Source organism: Parasteatoda tepidariorum, chromosome 8 (genome assembly GCF_982258835.1).
Source record: "Parasteatoda tepidariorum strain Cologne lab strain chromosome 8, Ptep-v5.0, whole genome shotgun sequence".
In the NCBI taxonomy this organism is placed as follows: Eukaryota; Metazoa; Arthropoda; class Arachnida; order Araneae; family Theridiidae; genus Parasteatoda; species Parasteatoda tepidariorum.
In genome coordinates, this window is record NC_141762.1 from 16625280 (window position 1) to 16639802 (window position 14523).

The following is a 14523-nucleotide window of genomic DNA, read 5'->3' on the forward strand; positions in this document are numbered from 1 at the left end:
TTCAATTCAAAATTACTATACAACTATTTTTTAATCGAGTGTATTAGTGAGTTATCGAGTGTATTTTTTTAATTTAAATAAAAGTTATTTCACGGTTTGATGTCAGAGGGAGGAAAATGAAGCATGAAATTGAGAATCTGTAGGAATCTGTAGCAGAATTACAAATGAAAATGCAAAAATCCTTCCCACCTCTTCCAGCTCTGCATAAGAACATGCAGAACCGCAAGTATTTCATCTAACACATAAAATGATTGGCTCTTTCATACGCTACGGATCGACGGTAAGTCGAAATGGATTGTGGTTGAATGAATTACGAAAACATTGAATAAAACAACGTAAAAACTACGGTTTTTGCATGATTCTTGGTGAAATTCGACATTGTGAAGAAAAATATCTCATTTTGGAAAAAAGGAAAATTAAGCACTTTTAAGAAATCAAAATAAAAAATAATCACCTTTGAGTACTTTTTAAAAACGCTTCGCACTCAGGACTACGTTACCAAATAATTAATTTTAAAGTTATCTGAAACCACGTGCTAATTTTATTAATTAGTGTGTGTGAACCACGTGTTAATTTCATTAATTAGTGTGCGTGTGAACCACGTGTTAATTTTATTAAGGAATTATTATATTCTTTTAAAGGGTATCAAATGTGCCAATACAATGTGTTGAAATCAAATGTGTAATGAAAAAAGTTATTTATTTATTGAAAGGCAAAATCAATGGAAAAGTGATACTATTTCGTTGAAGAGAAACGTACGAAATTGTTATGATATTATTGACGGCAATGATCCTTAAATTAATTTAGGTAATAGATGCTTTTGTTCAAAAGAATGAGCATTAAATAACTTTTCTCATTTGTGAAAAGTCATTTTCGCATTCAAGATTATTTTGTTCAATACAATGCAAATACGGTAATTATGCCAGAATTATTTTCTACATGCATTTATTGATCATATTCAATCCCTTTAGCTAATATTTTTCAAAAGAATGTGCATTAAATAGCTTTTCTGGTTTGTGAAAAGTCATTAATGCATTCAAGAATGTTTTGTACAATATCATGCAAATTTAAAAATTTAATTTTTAAAAGAAATGTATTTAATTTAAAAAAATTAATTTAATTTTGTACAATACCATACAAATTTGAGAAAATAAATCTGGGAATTTACCGTAAAACGGTAAATTTGCCAGAATTATTTTCTCTGTTTATTCATTCAATATAGTCAACCAATTCAGACAAATTTTTCTTCAAAAGAATATGCATTAAATAAATTTTTTGTTTTGTAAAAATCCGTTATTGCATTCAAGAATAATTTTTTGCCATAAGAATGCGTGAAAAAAAAATTATTTCAACACGGGTCAGCAAAGAGGAATTTGAAATTAGTATTAAATTTCTGGGAAACCGTTACAACTCAGAAGAATAAAAAAAATAATATGATGCTTTTAAAAATGCATTTGTTTCGCTCAGTGTTTTTTTTAACTGTTCCAAACAGTTATCTGGACTGCGAAAATAATGCCTGAAAAAATTATATAATACAATTTAAGACAAAAGACTTTTTTGTAAAAAATAAAAACATATTATTCATAAATGGTGTTTGTTGTAACGTCAACACGTGTTTATTATTTTCCGCAAGCTTGCACACAATACGAATATTCCAAATAATGGAGTATTAAAAAAAATAAGGTATAACTGTCTCACCTGTAATGGCATTGAACTTTTGAGAGAAGACAACTTGTCACTTATAAAAAGATCAACACATTTTATATTTTTTTTAAAAAGCTAAATTGATTCCCGTTCAAACTCAACGGCGCCTTTTTTTTTAATTATATTTCTTACACTGATATTATATGGCGCGAAATCAGCTGATGTCGATAGCCTGAAATTATTTGTTCCATGATTTAAACTTTAATTTCACCTAAAATTTTGTAACGGGAAAATCAATTTGTTTTCAAAATGCTTCGTATACGATATTATTATACAGTTCCGTAAACTGTAATCACATTTTTTAAGTTATTTCTTTTACGTAGAATTGCTAAAAAAAAATTTCACGTAAAATCCCAAGTCACATTTTTTTCTGCGATTCCAGCCGCCTCGTACTTTAAAATCGCAATCGTTACCCAAGACACAAAATTCTCTAAGAAACATAGAACTTCATTGAAACTGTAAATGTATTAAAACACTTATTTCGATTATAACTAAAAATTCCTAAAAACATTTAATTTCATTATAACTATAAATTTCTGATGATTTTTGGTAAAACATCGGAAGATTTCTTGTGATTTCCTGCAATTGTTTTTCCTTATAGTCACAATCAATGTCATCCAAATATAGGAAACGATTGATTATATTTTCGACTTCAGACTTCAGGGTATACTGCTCAAGGGGGGATAAGAACTCTGACATAAAAAATAGGGCTATAAAAATAGAATAAAGGCGAACACCCAGCTTGAATCCTATTACAAGTGAATCAAGGAGACTCAATAAACCTTGACAGTCCATAGCTTTCTCTTGACGTTGTTTAAAAAAAAGGGTGTGGGAGAATTATAAAACGTTTGGATTCTGTTTCGGAACCTTCATCATTCTGTTTCGAAAAAATGTTAAGCACGCAAAATCACAAACGGAACACCCTGAATAACTTTTAAACTAATGATCGGATCTGCACGTTCTAGGATTCAATCGAAGAGATGACCTTAAATATGCTAATTAATTAGAGCAGACGATATCTTAAGTTACGAAATCAGACACAATGACGCACTTTCTTTAAATAGCCATATTCTGTTTTGATGGATTCCAATTTCCGACCCTCAAAATATAGGGTGTAGCCGTAATCTGTAAAATATGGTCCCCATATTTTGATCAGCAGAGAGATCAAAAATGTGGACCCCTTAATGTTAATTGTACTTTTTGCGTATTTTGACTTTACTCGAGATCTTTTTAAGCTAATGGAAAATTCTTGCACACAATTATAAAAATCCTTCAGTCAAAGATAATTCCATATAAAAAAAAAGAATTGTAGTAAATATTTATCATTTTTTTGTTATTTTATTTAATAACTGTCCAAATATTATCAAGTTGTAAGCCATGCAATTTTTTACATTATTTTAAAGTATGTAATTTCCCATGACAAAACACAAATTTCGAGCAAATTCGGTAGAATAATTCCTAAGAAATCGAATTTTAAATATACGACTTCTTTAAAATAAGTTTTCTCGGGAACTATCCGACCGCCGATTCCACTCAAATTTTGTATTTTGCCGTGTAAATTTACATAATTTAAGATTATACAAAACATTGCATACATTTCAAAATTATTTCGACTACTATTAAGTAAAGTAATAAAAAAGTAATAAATATGAACTAAAATTTAGTTTTCTCATGGAATTTTATTTGGATAAACTAATTTCATAATTGTGTGCAAAAAAATTTTCAAATTCGTTTAAAAAGTTTTTAAATTGTGGCGAAATAATGCGAAACGTAAAATTAACAATAAAGGGTTCAAACTTAGGATCGCTCTCCGGGTCAAACTATGGGGACCATATTTCCTAGGTTGCTGTTACCCCCTATAATTTGGAGGTTTAGAAATCCAAACACGTCAGGAAAAAAGGCATGTTTATTCAGAGAAAGTACGTAACTTAAAATATTGTCTGATTTCGTAACTTAAAATATTGTCTGCGCTAATTAATTAGTTTTTTTGAGGTGCCCCCTCTAACTATTAAGATTGAGTCCTAGAACGTGAAGATCCGATCATTAGATCAAAAGTTATTCAGGGTGGTCTGCTTTTTTTCTTTTTTTGGTGCACTGTATCTTAAGCTTTGTTTATTTCTACATATGTTTCATTCATTCATTTATTTGCTGGATACACAGGTGAAGGGAAAAAAGGCTTTTGATAAATCTGAAAAACAGAAACACCTGCTGTACTCATTTGAATTCACTTCTAAGATGAAAAAACATAAATCTATAAAACAGAATATTTTCATAAGAGCTTGATCAATTCATGAATTAAGTAATTAATTATAAAAACGTGTTCTATTAAATTCCTTTATGCAGAGAAAGTAAAAACAAAAAACGCACTTAGGTGTTCAAGGATTATTTATGTCATTCCTGAATGAAATCTTGGAAGTATTATGTCTTACAAATAATATTGTCCCTTAGGAAAATTTGCCATAGGTTTGCCATAAAAAAATGCCATAGGATATTCCTATGGGGTTTTGCCTATGGCAAAAATTTTGCCATATACGTATGGCAGAATTTTGCCATACATGTATGGCAAATTTTTGCCATAGGCAAAACCCCATAGGAATATTCTATGGCATTTTTTTGAATGGCAAAATTTTGCCATAGGCAAAACCCCATAGGAATATCCTATGGCATTTTTTTGTATGGCAAAGTTTTGCCATAAGTGTATGGCAAAATTTTGCCATAGGCAAAAGACCATAGAAAAATCCTATGGCATTTTTTATATGGCAAATTTTTGCCATAAAACTAAGATGTGCTACAGTTTATGAAGAAATATTTTTCCATAGGTTATGGTACACCTTTGCCATGCAGCTATGGAAACATTTCTCGTTGATATTTTACCATACGTCAAAAAATAATTACTTACAAGAATCTTTCGCAATGGATAGTATTAAAAATGCAAAACTTAATAATTGTGGAATAAATATATATCCAGAAAGCTTTTTTAAAAATTTCTTTGATAAACTTCTCCTGTTTTACTTGCAGAATCCTTTTTGTATGCGGTTCTTATTCAAATAAATTTCAAACAGTTAGTACTAACTGCTAGAAAATGGGTCCGGTGGTCGGAGCGAGTGGGGAAAATAGTGGTTATGTTGATTAGGAACAAAATATATTGAGTACAGGCAACTAATATTTGTTAAAGCTGTAAAAACAAGAAAATAGAAAGTGGGTCCGGAGGTCGGAGCGAGTACAAAAAACATTAATTTGATTGATTGGTATCATAATTAGTTAGATAAGCGTCAGATATTAGAGGAACCTAAAAGAACGCGAAGCAATATAACGGTCCGATGGTCGGAGCGAGTATGAAAATTCTTTAAATTTCGATAAGTGATACTAAACTAAAAATTAAGCAGACTACTAAAACAATAAAATACTATTAAAACTCAAAAGATAAAGAGTGGGGCCGGTGGTCGAAGCGAAATTAGTTTAAAATAGATCAAACGGGACAAAAGCTGAATATGTAACGGTGCAACCAGTGGTGGCATGTGAACAAAATTTTATCTATAAAAAAGATGGTATTAGACTATGAAAAGCTAAGAATAGAAAAAAGGCTAACTTAATTGATCCCCTACTAATGAGGGATAAAAAAACTCAGAAAATTTATGTTGAGTTGTGATAAGCACATTTAGAAAAGGGAACACAATATAGAAACATTGGTAAATACAAAACATGTTTAAGACATGATTAAAATTGGCAAAATTAATAATTGTTATTGACAAATTTACACTTGGTCAGGGATAGTAAATAAAAATTAATTGGGTATAGGGAATCACTATGACGAAAAAGTTGTAAACTTAAGGAAAGATTAAATTGTTAAAAGCATTTTTGGTTACAGCAGCAGATGATATGGCCAGGGACTGTCCAGTTGATGATATTGAAGCAAAACAATTGTCAACCAGTAATCCAGCAAATCTAGTTAAGTGTTGACCCTAAGCTATATATAAACATGTAACAGAACATTGTACAAATATATGTGGATACTTAAGAAATATTAGTTGTAAAATAGTAAAACACAAAGACATGATAAAAAAAAAACAATTTAATGGCAAGCAAAAATTAAACACAAAATATAAATATAAAGCCCTAACATATGTAAGATAATGTAAAAAAGCATTGCAAGAACCTAAGTGGAATTAAAATAAAAAACTAATGAGAATGTTAACACTGATAAAAGTACCAGACAGCCGGAAATTAAAAAACTTAATAAATTCAGATAGATAATTGCATAGGCGTTTGCAATAAAATGTTTTTGACCAAGAATGAGATCGAAAAAATATTAAAATAAGTAGCCAAAGTTAGCGAATGATTCCACTTGTAGTGGATGACACGTTAATATGGCGGTCTGATACACTAAGCCTAAATCAATGGAACATCGGATTTTAAACACTCAAAAATGGAAAAATTGGCCACCCGGAGGTCGGAAAAGACTCACCAGGAATGCCTTGTGGGTTTACATGTTGAATTTAATTAACTTCAGGGTGAAATAATGGATATTTATTTCTTTTAGAAGATGTTTTTGAGGACTCCATAGAAGTTGTTGTTTCGTTGGTGGAGATCTAGATCAGCTTTTCTCTATGGTATACTGCCATACAATTCTTTAAGGTTACCATTGGCCTATGGTATACTGCCATACAAATTTCTGTGGTTGCCATAGGCCAATGGTGACGTGCCATACAAATCCTTATGGTTACCATTAGTCTATGGTATACTGCCATACAAATCTTTATGGTAGCCATAGGCTTTTGGGGTTTTGCCATACAAATCTCTATGGTAACCATAGGCGTATGGTATCTTGCCATATAAATTTCTATGGTAGCCATAGGCTTATGGGGTTGTGCCATACAAATCTCCATGGTAGCCATAGGCTTATGGTGTTGTGCCATACAAATCTCTATGGTAACCATAGGCGTATGGTATCTTGCCATACAAATTTCTATGGTAGCCATAGGTTGCCATAGATTACCATAGGCTTCTCTATGGCAAATTTTCCTAAGGGGTACATCAGATAATATCCCTAATAGGGGAATAAATGGCGTTTTCGTCAAAACATGCAAATTCAACATGAGCACAGCTTAATGAATTTGTTGGTAGAAGAGCCTACGAAAAGAAATTTTTAGTAAAATCATCTGCATAGAAATATCAGGCAACTATTAAAGTAACAGGTTTTTCACTAAAAACTAACTTTTTCTAAGACAGTTTCTATTTGGATCCGAGTTTAAGAAATCGTTCTTTTTCAAATCAACTATGATTTTATATAATGCAGAGGAAACAGCAACCAATCTTTCTAATATTCGGAAGTTGTGCAAAATAACGTTAGATTTTCTTAATTCCCTGTCGTTTTGTAATCTTATGCATCATTTGGAATACAAAAGATTAGGAATATTTTTAAAGATATACTATGTGTAACCTGTTGTAGTGATTCAGTAGTAGCTTTATCCTAAACAGTGGCAAGCATTGGAGATATTACGCATGCTGTTAATCCTAAAAAGATAGCGCCTAAAAACATACCCCAACTTTAATTATTTAAAATAAATAATAAATAAATCTCTAAAATAAAAATAATAAAATTTAATTTTAAAAATTGAAGCATATTTAATTAAAAGCGATAAAACTATATCCATAAATTTCAAACACACTTACTGAATTTACGTAGAATTAATTGACTGTCAAGAGACACGCCATTCGCCAGCTAGGACGGAACTTTGAAATTTTGCTGATGTATATCAACAACGAATACTGGTTAGTCTAAATCGCTGTCCAGCAATTGGACTGATCGTAAAGACACGGTTACTAGTAGAACACCGAAGTCAAGCATTACCGACTGCGGTCAGTAAGCGGGTGGGTGACCACTTTGATCAGCCTGCGTAGGGACCGAGGGTGCACGGTATCGGTCATCGTTAAACTGTTCAACCGTAAAGTGCTCGACTTCCCGCGCAGATCGCCGGGCAACTGAAGCAGGGAAGCCATCCCTTCTGCTGAGGATCAAAATTGAGATGGCATGTCTTCGGATCATCCTCAGGGATATTTTCCAGACCGTCGGCAATAGCCCATTGTGCAGCTCTAATTTTACGCAAATAAAGTACCTACCTACCGATAGTTTAAAAAGTTTGAAAAGTTTACAAAATAGTGGGAAGTTACTCAACTTTTTCGGACGCTTTGAGCGTTGATTATCAGTGCGCATAATTCGAATATGTTCCGCTTAAGATAATCTTCTCTTTAAGGTATTTTTTTACTCGCTAGTCCCTAAGCATGGCCGAGAGATTAAGCTGACGAACTGTTAATCCATGCGGTTTTTTCTTCCACGTAGGTTCCAATCTCATCATCGTCGAGTTGTTAGTTTTTTTGCATAAAAATTCAACAAATAAATTATTTTCTATCATTATTATCAATTTCATTTATATATTATTCATTTGTTGAATAAAAAATTCTTTAGGTAAGGAAAAACATGATAATACTCAATCATTAAATCAAAAGTTATTGTCAGTGAAAAGCGTAAATATTTTATGAACATTTATATCTGTCTCCGCCAGCGTGACGAGGTGGCCGAGTGGTTAAGGCGATGGACTGCTAATCCATTGGGCTCTGCCCGCGTGGGTTCGAATCCCATCCTCGTCGGTTTTGAAAGGTTTTTATTTTTCGTATTTAATAAATTTAAAAAATTTATTACATATTTAGAAAATTTTTTATATATTTTTAGTATTTGTTCTTATTGTTTAAAAAGGAGTTTGCCTACAATTAGTTTTATTATCTTATTAAAAGAGGTATTTGAACTATAGTTTTTTTTTCTTCAACAAATTAAAATATTTTATTGAAAGACCCGAACAATTGCAAACTGCCGACATTTTTTGTTAGGTTAATAGCAGTCTTTTAGTTTCTTTTGCAACAAGACTGTTTGCAAAGTGGAGGCTTTAACAATAAATTCTTAAAGATATTTCGGTATTCACATCTTATAGTAGTACACATACGTTTGATTTCATTGTAGTGGAACTAGACATTTGAAGGATTATCTCACAAGCGTTATCTTGATGTACAGTTTATTTTATTTAAACAAATCACCTGATTGGATTTAATTTTGAAAAAATTTCCTTGCAAAAAAAGCAATATCATTTTGATTTTCCAGAACGAATATCTTTATCATTTTCATATTATGACAAATTGTTAAACATGTTGAAATATCTCATCGAACGTTTATTTGTATGGAAAAATTTTACATCGCAGTATTTGTTTTTAGGTGAATTAATCGTGCTTTATAACACTTTATGCAGAACGACAAAAACTAACATTTACTATCTTGAACAATTACGATTTACTCAAAACAGTCATAAAATTGTGTGATTTGCTGATAAACGTTATTTAAGGAACAAAAAGAAAATTACAAAATTATAATTTAAAAAAAAAAATTATATTTTTTGGCTCTATTTTCAGCTTTTTGTTAAACTTTCATCAAATTATTTATTTTTCCTACACATATTTATGCCAACATTGTATTACTCAATCCTTAAGATAAAATTTATTTTAACTGTTTTCTTTTAATTTGGAATACACACCTTATGTTATCCTTTAACTAAACTTTAAATATACATATTTTTATTGGGTCTTTGCACTTCAAAAAGAAGATCACAGATACCCACACATGTGACCTATGGCGTCAGAGCCAGCTGATCATATATAAGCAAAATGGCACATTAAATTTGAGCAAAGTTTCTCCACAGAAGTTAAAATGTTAATTTACGTAAAGTTAATGAAATACAGAACCGTCGCACATCGAATGTACTGAAATATAATTCTTCCTCGTTTAAATCGTTTACTTAACTTTATTATTATTTGTTTAATTTTGTTTCGTATAGCAACTTCCATGCATAATTAGTTTGTTTATGTTCGACATGGCTCCATGCCTGTCTTTGAGAAATATAGAATGAAAGAATCTTTGCGTATGAACACAGAATGTGCCATTTAAGGAAATCGCTACTTGCGAGCTTGGCTTACTCGAAATAGAATAGAAAAAACAAATGCTAACTTAAACAAATGACACTTCCCAACAACCAATCAGGATCGAGATACCCACACTACGTCACTTGCAGGTATCCCTTTGTTCGTGTCATAAACAAATAGAATAATTAAGCTTCTAAAAACAGGTGCCGTTATTTATCGATTCGCCAGGCTAATTAGAAGAGATTCCAGCATTTTTTAATCTACTGAAAAGATTTTCGACCTATTGCTATGAGTCTAAATACCTTCAGGTTAATTAAATGTAAAGATCATTCATTACTCAATATACCAAATTTGTTCGACAGTTTGAAATAAGCCAGTAGAATGTAGGCTTAATATAAATAGCCTTATTGAAGGTTCATTGTAATAAGCCTAAGAAATTTAATTTTTAATAATTCTACTCGTGTTTTCTCTTTAGCCTAAAAACATATTGGCGGATTTTAATAAGCCTAAAATATATTAGGCGGATAAAAATGACTGAAGATGTTTTCTATTAGCCTAGCTCCTTAGCCTAAAGATGCTTGCAAAGTACTGCATGTTTCAATTATCTTACAACGTAAACAAGCATAAACTTATCCGGATTTTTCAATTGGCTGTAAATTTTTTCTATCATGTGTCTGATCTTCTTAGAAATTCCATTTCTTCTATTCCATGTAAGTTATTTTAAGGCGGCAGCTAGTGCATTTAACTATTTCTTAGAAACTAGTTTTTTCTCACAAAAATTGGGAGAATTATTTTATAAAAAAAATCATAAATGCTCAACAATTTACTGAAAATCGTGAGCCATTAAATGAGAAAATATGAAATGTTTTGTGCATTCACCATTTAAAAAAAAATATGTTTATGAATTCCTGTATGAATAGTTACAACATCTTTTAGCAACTTGTCGGTAATACAAACATAAACTTTTCCTTCAATCCAAGCATAAACGATGCAAGATGGGTATGTTACTCAAACATTTTTTTTAAACAAAACATTTCATTTTAATAAGCATTTTTATTCTTCTCTATAACGTTCTGCTTGAAATATTACACTATTTGAGTTTACCATTCAAAGTACATACTTCTGTTTGTTTTTGCATAAAATCTGCTCCGTATTCATAACTTTTTTAACAGAAATAACTTAGAAAAATTGTGCTAAACAAACAAAATCAATAAACAAACACAGTTCATAATAATGTACCTTCGTACTCTGCAACCCAAAATTGCTTTCTAGTTCTTATTTAAAACATTCTCGTTTTTTGACATCCATTTCTATTTTATTAAACAAAGTGACAATAATTTGAAGGCGCATTGAAGCCTATTATATCTTTCAGAAAGAAGGCACCAAATAATGTGTTTATGTTTAAAAAAAATAAATCCTAGAAATGTTTTATTTTCTTCAAAATCTTGCAAAATAATACAAACAATCAAAATCCTTCAAGAATTTTCTTATGCCTCTAATTGTATTTCTTTAATTCGCAAGTATTTATCAATTAAGAAAATGTCATTTTACTAGAAGTGAAAACAAGATTTTTACAATATATCATCGTAAAAAAAAGGTATCCCAAAATTCAGTAAAAATGTGTCAAAATAGTTCCAAAACAAATGTAGTCAAACGTAGTCCGTAGTCAAAACTCATGTACTCATTATTGAGTATAGCATCTTCTCAAATGCTATAGTTTAGAACGATTAAATATTTGAGAAGAAAATCTGAATAAGATAAAAACATTAACTGCTCTTACCTTCATTCCAAATTTATTTTACGAATAAATCAGTCGGTAATCAACACTTACCTACCTTGCCGCCATATTTATTTAAAAACGAATCCTTAGAAGCTATTTTTTAAATTGTGAGCATGTTTTGAGCATGTCCCAATATTAAGTACGTGGGATTTTTAAATTCTACTATATTTGTTTTGATATAATTTTGACACATTTTTGCTCAATTTTGAGAAAGCCGTTTTTATAGTGAATAGCAAATTATTCAGGAATAATAGAAAGTCATACAGAATGTTCTGTAATCACCACTCTTAGTGTATATTTCTAAAGTATTTATCGAAATGAAGAAGAACAATTAACACATACGAAAGCTACAACACTACGAACAAAGAATCTTCACTGTTCTTTGTAGTGGTAGCACAAACACTGTCAAAGCATGGACATTGAAGAAAATTTCTACCCGGTGGCAAACTGCTCAGTATTCTCCTCATAGTAAGTGGTAAAAAGTTGCACGACCTCGTGCATCAGACTTCGTCGAAAGGGGAAAGTGATACAATAAGTGCTATCTAGACAAATGAGGTATTGAGGTACAGTGAAGTAAGTACAATATTGACCTGCATTTGATTACTCATCTGATATTGCTACCGAGACAAATTAAGTATCATTTCTTTTATATTTTTTATATGTCTATTTTAATTGCTGTATCAAAAAAGAGACCTAACACGCAAAGATACTTTTTTATTCCAAACTAATGTACTTTTCAAAGCTATTTTAATCCAAGTACCTGCTTTTACAACTTTTTGTATTAGTTTAACTAAACGTGTTTTTTGTTGATCGGAAAATGGATGCTGGACAGAAATACAACCATTAAAAACATATAAACGACACACTGTTTTTAGAATCATCCATTATCTAAATTATTACTTTTTATTCAAACCTGATCACCTTTTCAATGGTATTTTACGCAAATTACCCGCAATTATTTGTCTTTTTTCTTCTCCGACGTATCATGTGACCAGGGTAAATCTCTGTATTTCAAAAATAGAGCCGCGTTAGAGCACATGTAATAAGCATTCTCCATCGCTGATTGACCGAGAGGATCCGGAGCATGTCGAAAGACAGTTTTTTCTTTCTTCTTCTTTTTCTTCTTCTTTTCTTTATCTTTAGGCATACCAGATATAGGGAATAAATCTGTCAAAGAAAAGAAAAATCCAAAAGAAAAAAAAAATAGATATACAGAAAGAAACCTTTCTAGAAAGAAATCATATGAAAGTATTCAATTTTGTAAATATTTTAAAGTAATATTCCATCAGTTTTATCAGAAAGAAGTAAGTATTTCAGTCCGAGTTAAAATAATAAGGCCAACATAAGAAATAACATTTAAAAAAATTTAGAAGCTTGTGTAGGAGACATTTTTTCGAATCCATTTAAATGTTCTAGTTTTCATGGATAAAACAAGTAAAAGACAGAGTATAGAGTCTGTTTTATACTATTCGTCTTCGATAGTAGATTTCAACTAGATTGATGATATAATATGCCTTCCGTTTGCATAAACTCTTTTTACTAAATCACCCCATATGTTCACTATTGGGTTTAAACCTGGAGACTTAGCTGGTCATTTCAAAGCTTCAACATTACTGGCTTCAAACCAATTTTTTTGTACTGTTACTTGAATGAATAGTTGCGTTATCTTGTTGATACATCCATTTTTTTTTGGTAAAAAATGATTTTCTGGAATATTTCGGTAAGCTCGTGAGCTCATTTTGGTAAAAATGAGAGCAATTGAACCCTCACCATTATAAGCAAAACATCCCCAGATCATCACAGAATCATCGCCTAATGGGTGCTTGCGGAGTATTTATTTTTCTTTTCTTAAATCATGACAATAGTATTTCCATTCGTATGTTCCATACCAATTTCGTTCATTTTTTTTCACCAGAAAAAATCATTTGCATCCATTAGTTGTCCCAGGTCGTGATTTGCTGGCTGAAGTTTAAGCGCTCTATTCCGCACCTCCGCAGCAAGCCAATTTTGCTGAATAAATTAATCTTCCGGATCTTCTAACTGCGTTTTGCATCATTTTTTGACATATATTTAAACGCATAAGTTTTCTGGTTGAGTATTTCCCAGTCGATGCAAGTCTGAAAACCTTCCTTCATCACACGAAAACATAGCTTTGTGTCTTATACCGATGTTCTTTTTACCGTAATTGTCTTTCAATTTTAAAAAATTATTAACTACTAGTGGGCTGCGTCCCCTGCTCGCTAACGCTCGCCAACCCCCGAAAATTTCTACGCAATCTTATAGGGTTTGCTTCGCAAACCAAGGTCGCTTCGCTCGCTAATAACTTACATACATTGCAAATGCACAAAATTCTAAGAATTCAAAACAATCATTCAAATCCATGTAACAACTTTTTTTTTAATAAAGAAAATTATATCTTTTCAGTAAATACTAAGTCATTAAAATAAATTTGAATTCAAATAAATGACATGTAATTCGTTAAACCTCTTAGAAATGTGCTATACCTAGTATAAAATCTTAAGATAAAATTTCTAAGACTGATATCTCTTTAAAAAGGTTAAAATTTTGGCTATAATTAAGTCTATTAAAAAATTGAATTAAGTGAATTGCAATGGATATATACATTATATTTTTAAAAAAAAATAACCATGAACGATTCACAACTTAGTTAAAAACATAAGTATAAGTCTTAGAATAAATTCGTGATAAAACAAATAAATTCGTGATATAAATCAAAAATCGTCAAATAAATTCGTAACATATAAATTCGCGAAAAAAAAGCGCTTTCGACAAAATACTAAAATAGAGATCTATCGACAAAGACTACTCACTTCTGCCTAGCTTAATAGTATGAGATTGGTTATTTCAGTTCTCTCTGGTTATTTCAGTTTCCGTTTTTAAAAGCACTATATGTTGAGTCACCTCAACCAGATTTGGCATGTGACATTTTTAGCGGCAATCATTGGTTGATTTTTTAGCGTTGCCATTCGGGGAGTTGTAATGATGCTTTTTTTTGTCACCGTGTGAGAGAAATATATATATAGATATACTTTGATCTTCTTATTTTTATCACA

At 31.0% G+C, this 14523-nt stretch overlaps 1 non-coding gene across 1 annotated transcript; it reads left to right on the forward strand.

Annotated features, from left to right (window-relative positions):
• Nucleotides 1-8270: 8270 nt before the first annotated feature.
• TRNAS-GCU (transfer RNA serine (anticodon GCU)) lies at nt 8271-8352 on the forward strand. The gene has a single exon. It is a non-coding gene; the product is annotated as a tRNA-Ser (tRNA).
• Nucleotides 8353-14523: the final 6171 nt, after the last annotated feature.